This window comes from Oncorhynchus nerka, linkage group LG11 (assembly GCF_034236695.1).
Source record: "Oncorhynchus nerka isolate Pitt River linkage group LG11, Oner_Uvic_2.0, whole genome shotgun sequence".
Taxonomy (NCBI): Eukaryota; Metazoa; Chordata; class Actinopteri; order Salmoniformes; family Salmonidae; genus Oncorhynchus; species Oncorhynchus nerka.
In genome coordinates this window covers 46,685,609-46,700,025 of record NC_088406.1, presented here as the reverse complement: position 1 = coordinate 46,700,025, position 14,417 = coordinate 46,685,609, and the positions used below count along the sequence as shown (strand labels likewise).

At 45.3% G+C, this 14,417-nt stretch overlaps 1 pseudogene; it reads left to right on the top strand.

Annotated features, from left to right (window-relative positions):
* LOC115137814 (rap1 GTPase-activating protein 2-like) overlaps positions 1 to 14,417 on the top strand; it is a 62,131-nt pseudogene that overhangs the window by 30,645 nt on the left and 17,069 nt on the right.

The following is a 14,417-nucleotide window of genomic DNA, read 5'->3' as shown; positions in this document are numbered from 1 at the left end:
GAACAACGGGTCCAATCTCTGGTCCTGATTGAGTAATGAGCCGAACCAGACCAAGTTAATGAGCTCCCTCTGAAAAAAACATTGATTTCTCTGACCTGTTCTGCTACACTGTGTCTATGGGGTTCTGGGATCTTCTGTGGGGTTTTAGGCAGGAAGGGGGCAGGAAGAGGGTGGGTGGTGGTGGCAGCTCTGCCACGCCAATTTGGGGACAGTGGGGGAGCTTTTGAAAGAAAGAGAGAGAGTGAGCGGAGGAGGACAGGAGATCGATAGCGCATGATAACAAGTGGGCGAGGAGGAATGAGAACACGGGCCCGCTGCCACCTCTGAGCCAGTCCTTACCAGACCCCTCGCTGTCCCCACAGCGCCACATCGACCCGCACTACTAACTAGACTAGAGCAATCGATGGCCGAACAGTTGAAAGGCCTCTATCTGGAATGTTTGATCACAAAGCCCGTCTCAGTGGAATCGAAGATGGATGTATTCAGACAGACCCCTGGCTTTGATCTAACCCAGCGGTGTTGACAAGTAGTCCCCCACTGAGCTGTAGCTGTTCCCCCATCCCCTCCACTGTCTGTCTGCCTGAGCTAGCCTGGACCCAGATCTGTTATTGCTGTATTGCCAACTCCTATGGTCATTGTCAATACAGCACAAACAGATCTGGGACCAGGCGGAGGCAAGCATCACTGGAGGACGAGGACCATTCAAACACATGCAGAGAGTGCTAAGATCAGGGGTGCCCAACCCTCTTCCCGGAGATCTACTGCTCTGTGGCTTTTCAGTCCAACCCTCATTTAACACACCGGATTCTACTTATTAGCTGCTCAACAAGACCTTAACCAGATGAATCAGATATGTTAAATTAGGGTTGGACTGAAAACCTACAGGACAATAGATCTCCAGGAAGAGTGTTGGGCAGCCCTGGCTTAGATAGATAGAAAGACCAGTCTGTGCGTTGACCACTGCTTAGATAGACAGACCAGTCTCTGCGTTGACCACTGCTTAGATAGACAGACCAGTTCTTTTCTTTGAAAACTGCTTAGATAGACAGACCAATTTGTGCGTTGACCACTGAAATCAATAATGGAAGGGAGGGATAAGGATACGGTTTAAGTCTGGTAAATGGCTTGTGAGATTCTGTGTGTGTGGTAGGTCTTAATTAATGGCTTTCCCACAAACAGAGTACAATATACAGAGTAGTGTGTTTGTCTACCAATGAAATCGATAATGAAACGTAGGGATAAGGATGATTGAGATATGATTAAGTCTGGTAAAATACTTGAGAGAATCTGTGTGTGTGGTAAGGATTCGGGCTTCAGGGCCTCTTCCCACATGCACAGAAATCTTTCTCCACAGGTCTTTCCAGTAGATTGGTAATTGTGCAATTCAGGATGTCAACAATTCAACTAGTCATGTCGGCTTGGCTCTGCATATATTACGCAAACACAAATATTTTCCCTGGGTTCCACCAATCAAATGTTTACCCAGAGAATCTACAGTCCAGTATATAAGTACAGTAACTGATTTGGGAGTTAAGTGTAAGTCCAGGAATGATCTTTTTGTACCCTTGTGACCCTCCGTCCACATGCGTGACCCTAACCAGGTCCCTAAATCGGAGGAGACGAAGCCCCACTCGCAGAGAAGCAAGGTCTGAGAAACACACACACACACGTCAGTGTCACCGCTAGGCATGCTTCTCTGTCATGATGCATTGACCTCTGTCCATTCCTTTATTCATGTATTCCTTTATTTGTCCCCCCCCCATCCCTTCTTTGTTTGATTGCGATGGTGGTCATCCTCCGTGCTAGCCCTGTCACTGGAGTAGTTTCACCACTCTCTAAATGACTTAGCACTCTCTTAAGACCCCCCCCCCCCCTCAACCAGGACAAAACGTAGGCTAACATAAAATAAGAAAGAGCTGTGCATGAATGAATGCGATTCCCCTCAATCTCCTGGGACTATATACGGTGTAAAAACAAAGGCATGGAGATCGATTGGAGTCGATGGTGATCGTCCAGGGATGGACTGGCCGTAGGGCAATTCTGGCAAATGCCAGATGGGCTGGTCCATCTTTAGTCCATCTGTCAAAAAAATAAAATGTTTGTGCAAAATTATCATAATAATAATAATGGGTGCCTCAAGTAAAAAAAAAAAAATGGGCTGGCGTGGTGGGCCTCGAGGGACAAAATGGGGCAGTGTGATAGAAATACGCAGGCCTTTTTCTAGTCACAGTCCGTCCCTGTGAGCATCATATCACAGCGGGTTTAAAGGTCATACACCAGCTGACTGCTAACCAGCCCCAGTGACTTAATGATGAACCCAGGGGCTCACAGAGTCAATCCTGAGACTCGTATCCCTGAGATTGTCGGAAGGTTTAGAGTCCTCCATCAATGTATGCCTGTTTGATTAATTTGTTTCATTGTGTTGCATCACTCATTGGACCATCTGTTGCTTCTGTGGAATAAGTCACTGTATATATGTTCACCCTGAGTTTCTGTGTTCACGCTGGCTATAGTGACGGACTGCCTCAGTTGACCAAGGCCCTGTTTGAGTTCTTTACAAACACAACCTGCCTTTCTCCCTCCCTTGAAGCAATCACTGATCTTACACAAATTGATAGGTGTGAGCAATAGTTCTATTTCATAGCATTCACCTACCCAGCCTTGTCAGATCAGGGATTTCTTTACGGAAGGGAGGAAGGAAATAGGCGTTCTCTGAAGTATTTGAACAGGTCTGTAATTATTCCAGCCTGTAAGGTTAATGGTCTGTGTGTGTCTCTCTCCTCTCTCTGTCTGACAGGATGACTACATCCCATACCCGCGGATAGAGGACGTGAGTCAGCGCTCTGATACGATCATATCAATTGGATCAAAACACGATGCACAAACAAGCATGAACAACACAAACCCACATATACAGTATACACACACACACACACACACACACACACACACACACACACAGTTATGCACATACTGCTGGTCAATGTAAAACAAGGCTCAAAGAACTTTTACAGGCACATTTATGATCAAAGTTCCAAGCTCTAGGCAGTGTTCTAAGGTGCTGCATCGTGGTGCTTGAGGCGTCACTACAGACCCGGGTTCAATTCCAGGCTGTGTCACAACCAGCCGTGACCAGAATTCCCATAGGGCGGCACACAATTGGCCCAGTGTCGTCCGGGTTAGGGGAGGGTTTGGCCGGGGGGGGGGGTGCCTGCAGGCTGACCTCAGTCGTCACTTGAACGGTGTTTCCTCCGACACATTGGTGCAGCTGGCTTCTGGGATAAGTGGACAGGTGTTAAGGAACGTGGTTTAGCGGGTCATGTTTCGGAGGACGCATGACTCGGCCTTCACATCTCCTGAGCCCTTTGGGGAGATGCAGCGATGAGACCGTAATTGGATATGACGAAATTGGGGAGACAAAGGGGGGTAAAATAACAAATGTTTATTTATATGGCCCTATTCTTGTGGATGGGGATATTTTGGTACATAAACCCCTTGCCCCTTGGCTGTGTGGCTTAGATTCTGGAGAAGGGTAGCCCATACCCGCAGGTGATCCTGCCCCAGTTTGGGGGTTACTGGATTGAGGACGCCGATGCACCTGCAGGCACCCCCACCTCTTCGGAGAGCAGCTTCTGTGAGGAGGATGACGGAGGGGGCATGAGCCCTGCGGGGGGGTTCGGCTTCAGGCTGGAGTGTAACAGCACGGCCAGGGCCTACCGCAAACACTTCCTGGGCAGGGTGAGTCAAGGCCTATTTGACTTGTAGTAATAATGTGGGTGTGTGAGTGGGGGAGGAAGGGGGGTCTGCGCCTGCATGTGTGTGTTGTGTGTCTGTGTGTGTGTTTATGTTGATGTGTGTACGTGTGTGTGTGTTCTCTGTAAGGGTGTGTATCCCTCTTTAAGTCGTTCTCCATTCAGTGTTGTTCCTATTTCAGGCATAATTCTGCTCTGGGATTATGACTAAGCACGTCTTAAATATATATTCATGTTCAATAGTTCCGGACTCAAACAAATTAAGAATCAGTCGTTTGGAAAAAGGAACGTGTAATTGACTTAAATTATGCGGAGATCTGTGAAATATTGAGTGTAAGACCTTATTTGAAGGTGTGTACCTTCTTTAAACTGTCTCATCATACTGTGTAGTGATTCGCTGTCTGTCTGACCCTCCCTCCCTCCCTCCCTCCCTCCCTAACTTTCTCCCCCTCTATCTTTCTTTCACTCTGCCTCTCTCTCTCTCTTCTTCAGGAGCATATGAACTACTACTGCACAGGCAGCAGTCTGGGGAACCTCATTATGTCACTGAGGCACGAGGAGGCAGAGGGCCAGGAGTTCCTCCGCATCATGCTCAGGTAACTACAGTAGGGCCAGGAGTTCCTCCATCATGTTCAGGTAACTACAGTAGGGCCAGGAGTTCCTCCACATCATGCTCAGGTAACTACAGTAGGTCCAGGAGCTCCTCCATCATGTTCAGGTAACTACAGTAGGGCCAGTGGTTCCTCCATCATGTTCAGGTAACTACAGTAGGGCCAGGAGTTCCTCCTCATGCTCAGGTAACTACAGTAGGGCCAGGAGTTCCTTCATCATGTTCAGGTAACTACAGTCGGGCCAGGAGTTCCTCCATCATGTTCAGGTAACTACAGTAGGGCCAGGGGTTCCTCCATCATGTTCAGGTAACTACAGTAGGGCCAGTGGTTCCTCCATCATGTTCAGGTAACTACAGTAGGGCCAGGAGTTCCTCCTCATGCTCAGGTAACTACAGTAGGGCCAGGAGTTCCTTCATCATGTTCAGGTAACTACAGTCGGGCCAGGAGTTCCTCCATCATGTTCAGGTAACTACAGTAGGGCCAGGGGTTCCTCCATCATGTTCAGGTAACTACAGTAGGGCCAGGGGTTCCTCCATCATGTTCAGGTAACTACAGTAGGGCCAGGGGTTCCTCCATCATGTTCAGGTAACTACAGTAGGGCCAGGAGTTCCTCCATCATGTTCAGGTAACTACAGTAGGGCCAGGGGTTCCTCCATCATGTTCAGGTAACTACAGTAGGGCCAGGAGTTCCTCCATCATGCTCAGGTAACTACAGCAGGGCCAGGAGTTCATCCATCATGTTCAGATAGCTTCAGTCATATAATAACATACAGTAGGGCCGTGGTCTGGACCCATAGTTATAGTCACACTACCCCGACAGTACCTTGTGAACATTTATATCCAAATATAAGTTATTTTACACTAGCCAGAACTTTCACTGTAGAAATAGGAATGATGTATTTGCAATGTGCACATAACCTACCTTCTTTAAGATGCGGTTATTGATACTGGTTTTGTGTACTCATCACCCAGGTCGAGGACAAAGACACACCATGACAGGATCTCTCTGGCAGGCCTCAACCAGCTTCCCAGTGTACCCCAGATAGCCAAGGTAAGGTGTGCTGACCTAAGCACCACCAATGCAACGTCCACTCAATGTAAAGTGGCGATGTGGGTTTCAAGCATCAACAATACGGCCAGCCTGCCACAGTGTGGGTAAACAGCTGAGGGGTGGGTCTGAAGAAATGTTATGAGATCAAGATTATAGTTTCAACCATGTGTTGAAACTATGCAGTGTTTGTTTACAATTACATTGTTTCCAAACAATGCAGTTAAACAAGCTTTTGGGTTCTGATGCATTAAGACAGTTGGTACATGCCAAAAGGCATGTACCAATCCCCGATTGCCCCTTCAACCTAAAATCCATTTGTTTCCGTCACTGTGGTTTCAAATGAATCTGTATCTATCTGTTTGTCTGTGTTTCAGCTTCTCTGCGACGACGTGACTGGCCTGAAGTTCAACCCAGTCCTCTACCCCAGAGTGAGTCTGCTCCACAGTTTCCTTTCAGCCAGGCGCTTCCATTAGGTCGTGTCATGGAAATAGAAATAATTTCCTAGCAGTTGTATTTCTTTGGGGCATGCAGCGTTTTCAAAAAAAATGTTTCTTATTGGACGAGTCCAGGTAGTCTCTCCCTTTTTCAGTCCCTTTTCTTCCATTTGCTGCCTAATAAACATAATCCAATTTCCACCTGGTTCACTATACAGCCTGACCCCTCTGTTCTCTCTTACTGATGTGGTGTAGGCAGTGCTAAAGACAGATCTGTTCCAGGAGCTGTTCATCACTTCAGAGGTCATTTGGATGATGGAGCTGCTTGTTGTGCCTCTGCTCCGGGTCCTGTAGAACTCATCTGTTACTATGACAGTCTGCTCAGACTGCTCCCCCTCTCCTCCACTCCCATCCCTTACTAGTCTCAGCTGGCTGCCTTTCAAAATGGCCACAATCAACCCACAGTGGTCATGATCATTAGAGCATTAAACGGAACATTTTCACAGCTGTAAAATGGAAATGAGCAAGTAGTCCCGCCCTGTTTTAGTCGGTTTATTTCCGTTTGGTGCCTATTGAATACAACCCTGACCTCCCCAGATGTGATTGTCATACAATACAAGTATGTGGACACCTGCTCATCGAACATCTCATTCCAAAATCATGGGCATTAATATTGAGTTGGTCCCCCCTCTGCTGCTATAACAACCTCCACTCTTCTAACAAGGCTTTCCACTTGATGTTGGAACATTGCTGCGAGGACTTGGTTCCATTCCGCCTCAAGAGCATTAGTGAGGTCGGGGACTGTTGTTTGGCGATTATGCCTGGCTCGCAGTCAGCATTCCAATTAATTCCAAGGGTGTTCAATGGGGTTGAGGTCAGGGCTATGTGCAGGCCAGTCAAGTTCTTCCACACCGATCTCAACAAATCATTTTTGTACGGACTTCGCTTTGTGCATGCGGGCATTTTCATGCTGAACAGGAAAGGGCCTTCGCCAAACTGTTGCTAAAGTTGGAAGCACAGAATAATCTAGAATGTCATTGTATGCTGTAACCTTGAGGAGCCTGAACCATAAAAAACTTGCCGCAGACCATTATTCCTCCTCCACCAAGCTTTACAGTTGGCACTATGCACTAGGCAGGTAGCTTTCATCTGGCATCCGGCCAACCTCAGAGTTGTCCATCGGACTGCCAGATGGTGAAGTGTGATTCATCACTCAAGAGAACATGTTTCCACTGCTCCAGAGTCCAAGGGTGTCGAGCTTTACACCACTCCAGCTGACGCTTGGCTTTGCTCATGGTGATCTTAGGCTTGTGTGTGGCTGTTCAGTCATGGAAACCCATTTCATGAAGCTCCCTGTCAAACAGTTATTTTGCTGAGGTGGCTTCCAGAGGCAGTTTGGAAGTCGGTAGTGAGTGTTGCAACCGAGGACCGATGATTTTTATGCACTACAGCTTCAGCATTCAGCAGTCCCATTCTGTGAGCTTGTGTGGCCTACCACTTTGCGGATGAGCCGTTGTTGCTCCCAGACTTTTCCACTTCACAATAACAGCTCTAGCAGGGAAGAAATTTGACTGACTGACTTGTTGGAAAGGTGGGGTCCTATGACGGTGAAAGTCACTGAGCTCTTCAGTAAGGCCATTCTACTGCCAATGTTTGTCGGTGGAGATTGCATGTCTGTGTGCTCAATGTTATACACCTGTCAGCAATGGGTGTGGCTGAAATAGCCAAATCAACTAATTTGAAGGCGTGTCCACATACTTTTGTATATATAGTGTAAATGTCTGCCCGAGTCATGGAGGGACATTATCACATAACTGGGTATTATATGTACATGCACATCCTTATAAATTTAGATGTTTTTGGTTTCAGGGCTCTCAGCTGATAGTAGGTTATGACGAACATGAAGTGAACAATACCTTCAAGTTTGGTATCATCTACCAGAAGTTTGGTCAGGTGAGTGTGAAGTGCAGCTTTGTATTGCCAAATGGTGTTTCAGTTTATTCCTTATCAATCCCATACTATTTATTTTTGCCCTCTCCCATTTAATCTTCTCCCCTCATCGCTCTCTCCTCTCGTCGCTCCACCCTAGACGTCAGAGGAGGAGTTGTTTGGGAACAACGAGGAGACGCCAGCCTTCCGAGAGTTCCTCGGTGTTCTGGGAGACAACATAGAGCTGAATGACTTCAAGGGGTGAGAGACATACAGTGCCAGTGAAAAGTGTGGACACACCTACTCATTTCCAGGGTTTTTCTTTTGACTATTTTCTGCATTGTGGAATAAAAGTGAAGACCTCAAAACTATGAAATAACACATGTGAAATCACGTCGTAACCAAGAAAGTGTTAAACCAATCCAAATATATTTTATATTTGAGATTCTTCAAAGTAGCCACCCTTTGGCTTGATGACAGCTTTGCATTCTCTCAACCATCTTAATAGGATAGTCACCTGGAATGCATTTCAATTAACAGGTGTGCCTTGTGAAAAGTACATTTGTGGAAATTCTTTCCTTCTTAATGCGTTTGAGCCAATCAGTTGTGTTGTGACATGGTAGGGGTGGTAAACAGAAGATAGCCCTATTTGGACTAAGTGCATATTATGGCAAGAACAGCTCAAATAAGCCAGGAGAAACGACAGTCCATCATTATTTTAAGACATGAAGGTCAGTAAATCTGGAAATTTCAAAAACGTTTAAAGTTTCTTCAAGTGCAGTCGCAAAAACCATCAACCGCTATGATGAAACTGGCTCTCATGAGGAGCACCATAGGAAAGGAAGACCCAGAGTTACAAGTTCATTACGGGACGGCAGTAAGCCTAGTGGTTAGAAAGGTTGCTGGATCGAATCCCCGAACTGACAAGGTACTAATCTGTCGTTCCGCCCTTGAGCTTGGCAATTAACCCACTGTTCCCCGGGCGCCAAAGATGTGGATGTTGATTATGGCAGCCCCCTGCACCTCTCTCATTCAGAGGGGTTGTGTTAAATGCGGAAGACACATTTCAATTGAAGGCATTCAGCTGTACAATTGACTATTGACTTTCCCATTAGAGTTAACTGCACCTCAGATTGCAGCCCAAAAAAATGCTTCACAGAGTTCAAGTAACAGACACATCTCAACATCAATGTTCAGATGAGACTGAGTGAATTAGGCCTTCATGGTCAAATTGCTGCAAACAAACCACTACTAAAGGACACTAATGATAAGAAGAGCATTAATCTGTCCTTTGATCTGACGAGTCCAAATGTGAGATTTTTGGTTTCAACCGCCGTGTCTTTGTGAGACGCAGAGTAGGTGATCGGATGATCTTCGAATGTCTGGTTCCCACCGTGAAGCATGGAGGAGGAGGTGTGATGGTGTGGGGAGTGCTTTGCTGGTGAATCTGTCAGTGATTTATTTAGAATTCAAGGCACACTTAACCAGCATGGCTACCACAGCATTCTGCAGCGATACGCCATCCCATCTGGTTTGGGATGGCGTTTTTCAACAGGACAATGACCCAACACACCTCCAGGCTGTGTCCTTACACTTACATAGTTGACCTAGAAGGAGAGTGATGGAGTGCTGCATCAGATGACCTGGCCTCCACAATCACCCGACCTCACCCCAAATAAGATTGTTTGGGATGAGTTGGACCGCAGAGTGAAGGAAAAGCAGCAAACAAGTGCTCAGCATTATGTGGGAACTCCTTCAAGACGATTGGAAAAGCATTCCAGGTGAAGCTGGTTGAGAAAATGCCAAGCGTGTGCAAAGCTGTCATCAAGGCAAAGGATTATACTTTGAAGAATCTCAAATATAAAATATATTTTGATTTGTTTAACACTTTTCTGGTTACTACATGATTCTATATGTGTTATTTCATAGTTTTGATGTCTTCACTATCATTCTACAACATAGAAAATAGTAAAAATAAAGAAAAACCAATGAATGAGTAGGTGTCCAAACTTTAGACTGGTACTGTAGATGCAACTCTACTATTTCTGCTCTACTTCTGAGAGGGAGGGGGAGAGAGAGAGAGCCAGAGAGAGGGAAAGAGAGAGAGAGACACAGAGACAACTCTACTACTACTCCAATACTGAGAGGGACAGAGAGAGTTTTATTTTTATTTAACCTTTATTTTTCTATGTCAAGTAGGTACCACTGAGAGAGAGAGTTCATGCAGAGAGAGAGGGAGAATGGATGGAGGGAAGGATATATACTACTGCTACCCTGCTACCATTCCTCATGAGTAGGGCCAGGAGTTTTCCCTGTCACGTGATCAGGAAATGCTCCTGGCCCGACCCAATAATTGAACGTCATGGTAATGCTAATCATATAGTGTTGTCACTGTGGTCCTAGTTTCCGCGGTGGTCTGGACGTATCCCACGGTCAGACAGGCTCTGAGTCCGTCTACACCGTCTTCAGACAGAGAGAGATGATGTTCCACGTCTCCACTAAACTACCCTTCACCGAGGGAGACGTACAACAGGTACTGACCATGCTACACCACACACAGCATAGTAACAGTGGTTACAGTATGTGTTTTGTGTGTGCGTGTGTGTGTGTGTGTGTGTCACTCATAAACACCCTCTGTTTCTTCTTCCCTCTCACCTCACACCTTTCTCTAATACTTGTGACTAATTATACTGTAGAACATACAGTCAAACAGTCCTAAGTTGTTTACAGAACACTATGCTCTTGTCCCTCAGCTCCAGAGGAAGAGGCACATAGGAAATGACATCGTGGCGGCGGTCTTCCAGGAAGACGCCACCCCCTTTGTACCTGACATGATTGCCTCCAACTTCCTCCATGCGTATGTGCTGGTGCAGGTGGAGAACCCTGGTACTGAACACACTACATACAAGGTCAGTACTATATCCTACTATGAACCTTACAGGCTCACTATGTGATATTTGCTAAATTGTTTTTAAAAATGTATTACGGAGTGGGCCTTTAAGGGATGGATATTATGTAACCGGTGTGAAATGGCTAGCTAGTTAGTGGTGCGAGCTAGTGGCATTTCAATCGGTGACGTCACTCGCGCTAAGACCTCGAAGTAGTTGTTCGCCTTGCTCTGCAAGGGCCGCGGCTTTTGTGTGATGATAGGTGACGATGCCTTGAGGGTGACTCTTGTCGATGTGTTCAGAGGGTCTCTGGTTCAAGCCCAGGTTGGGACAGGGAGAGGGACGGAAGCTACACTGTTGCAGTTACCTAAGCCAGACTCTCTATACAGTAGATGTGTGACATGAATTGCTTTGTGTCTGCAGGTGTCTGTTACAGCGAGGGAAGATGTACCTCCATTTGGCCCACCTCTCCCCAATCCAGCGGTCTTCAAGAAGGTAAGCAAGAGAGCGAATTACAGAAAAAGATACAGAGAGAGAGAGTGAGATTGAAGGAGAAGGATAAAGAGAGAGAGAGATTGAAGGAGAGGGATAAAGAGAGAGGGTGAGATTGAAGGAGAGGGATAAAGAGAGAGAGAGAGATTGAAGGAGAGGGATAAAGAGAGAGAGAGATTGAAGGAGAGGGATAAAGAGAGAGAGAGAGATTGAAGGAGAGGGATAAAGAGAGAGAGGGAGAGAGAGAGATTGAAGGAGAGGGATAAAGAGATAGCGAGAGATTGAAGGAGAGGGATAAAGAGAGAGAGAGAGAGATTGAAGGAGAGGGATAGAGAGAGAGCGAGAGAGAGAGAGAGAGAGAGAGAGAGAGAGAGAGAGAGAGAGAGTGAGATTGAAGGAGAGGGATAAAGAGAGAGAGAGTGAGATTGAAGGAGAGGGATAAAGAGAGAGAGAGAGAGATTGAGATTGGAGGAGAGGGATAAAGAGAGAGAGAGAGAGAGATTGAAGGAGGGATAGAGAGAGAGAGAGAGAGATATTGAAGGAGAGGGATTGAAGGAGGGAGAGAGATTGAGGAGAGATAAAGAGAGAGAGATTGAGAGAGGGATAAAGAGAGAGAGATTGAAGGAGAAAGAGAGAGATTGAAGGAGAGAGAGAAAGAGATTGAAGGAGAGGGATAAAGAGAGAGAGGGAGAGAGATTTAAGGAGAGGGATAAAGATACAGAGAGAGAGAGTGAGATTGAAGGAGAGAGATAAAGAGAGAGAGAGAGATTGAAGGAGGGGGATAAAGAGAGAGAGGGAGAGAGATTTAAGGAGAGGGATAAAGATAGAGAGAGAGAGTGAGATTGAAGGAGAGAGATAAAGAGAGAGAGAGAGATTGAAGGAGGGGGATAAAGAGAGAGAGAGAGAGATTGAAGGAGGGGGATAAAGAGAGAGAGAAAGAGATTGAAGGAGAGGGATAAAGAGAGAGAGAGAGAGAGATTGAAGGAGAGGGATAAAGATACAGAGAGAGAGAGTGAGATTGAAGGAGAGAGATAAAGATAGAGAGAGTGAGATTGATGGAGAGGGGTAAAGAGAGAGAGAGAGATTGAAGGATAGGGATAAAGATACAGAGAGAGAGAGAGAGAGAGATTGAAGGAGAGGGATAAAGAGAGAGAGAGATTGAAGGAGAGATATAAGATACAGAGAGAGAGAGAGAGATTGAAGGAGAGGGATAAAGAGAGAGAGAGAGATTGAAGGAGCGGGATAAAGAGAGAGAGAGAGATTGAAGGAGAGGGGTAAAGAGAGAGAGAGAGATTGAAGGAGAGGGATAAAGATACAGAGAGAGAGAGAGAGAGTGAGATTGAAGGAGAGGGATAAAGCGAGAGAGAGTGAGATTGAAGGAGAGGGATAAAGAGAGAGAGAGTGAGATTGGAGGAGAGGGATAAAGAGATTGAGAGTGAGATTGAAGGAGATGGATAAAGAGAGAGAGAGAGATTGAAGGAGAGGGATAAAGAGAGAGAGAGTGAGATTGAAGGAGAGGGATAAAGAGAGAGAAAGTGAGATTGAAGGAGATGGATAAAGAGAGAGAGAGAGATTGAAGGAGAGGGATAAAGATACAGAGAGAGAGAGAGAGATTGAAGGAGAAGGATAAAGATACAGAGAGAGAGATTGAAGGAGACAGATAAAGATACAGAGAGAGAGAGAGATTGAAGGAGAGGGATAAAGAGAGAGAGAGAGATTGAAGGAGAGGGATAAAGAGAAAGAGAGAGATTGAAGGAGAGGGGTAAAGAGAGAGAGAGAGAGAGATTGAAGGAGAGGGATAAAGATACAGAGAGAGAAATTGAAGGAGAGGGATAAAGATACAGAGAGAGAGAGAGATTGAAGGAGAGGGATAAAGATACAGAGAGAGAGAGAGAGAGAGAGAGAGAGAGAGAGAGATTGAAGGAGAGGGATAATGATCAAGAGAGAGAGGTTGAAGGAGAGGGATAAAGAGAGAGAGAGAGAGAGAGATGGAGATTGAAGGAGAGGGATAAAGAGAGAGAGAGATTGAAGGAGAGGGATAAAGAGAGAGATAGAGATTGAAGGAGAGGGATAAAGAGAGAGAGAGATTGAAGGAGAGGGATAAAGACACAGAGAGAGATTGAAGGAGAGGGATAAAGATAGAGAGAGAGATTGAAGGAGAGGGATAAAGAGAGAGATAGAGATTGAAGGAGAGGGATAAAGAGAGAGAGAGAGATTGAAGGAGAGGGATAAAGAGAGATAGATAGATTGAAGGAGAGGGATAAAGAGAGAGAGAGATTGAAGGAGAGGGATAAAGATACAGAGAGAGATTGAAGGAGAGGGATAAAGATACAGAGAGAGATTGAAGGAGAGGGATAAAGATACAGAGAGAGAGAGAGATTGAAGGAGAGGGATAAAGAGAGAGAGATTGAAGGAGAGGGATAAAGAGAGAGAGATTGAAGGAGAGGGATAAAGATACAGAGAGAGATTGAAGGAGAGGGATAAAGATACAGAGAGATTGAAGGAGAGGGATAAAGATACAGAGAGAGATTGAAGGAGAGGGATAAAGATACAGAGAGAGATAAAGAGAGAGAGAGATGGAGTTAAAGTTTCCCATTGTTATTTACAGTGAAAATTTGATGAGAAACCTGCCATCATTTACAGTTTATTCAGAAAGTATTCATACTCCTTGACTTATTCCACATATTGTTGTGTAACAGCCTGAATTCAAAATATATATATATTTTTTAATTCACAACCATCTATCTACACACAATACCCCATTACAAAGTGAAAACATGTTTTTAGACATTTTTGCAAATGTATTAAAAATTGAATACAGAAATATCTAATTTACATAACCATTCACACCTGCAAGTCAATACATGTTAGAATCACATTTGGCAGCAATTACAGCTGTGAATCTTTCTGGGTAAGTCTCTAAGAGCTTTGCACATCTGGATTTTACAATATTTGCACATTCTTCTTCTTCAAACTCTGTTATGTTGGTTGTTGATCATTGCCAGATTTTCAAGTCTTGCCATACATTTTCATGCCGATTTAAGTCAAAACTGTAACTAGGCCACTCAGGAACATTCAATGTCATCTTGGTAAGCAACTCCAGTGTAGATTTGACCTTGTGTTTTAGGTTATTGTCCTGCTGAAAGGTGAATTTGTTTCCCAGTGTATGTTGGAAAAGCAGACTGAACCAGGTTTTCCCTCTAGGATTTTGTCTGTGCTTCGCTCTATTCCATTAATTTTTTATCCTAAAAAAGCATACC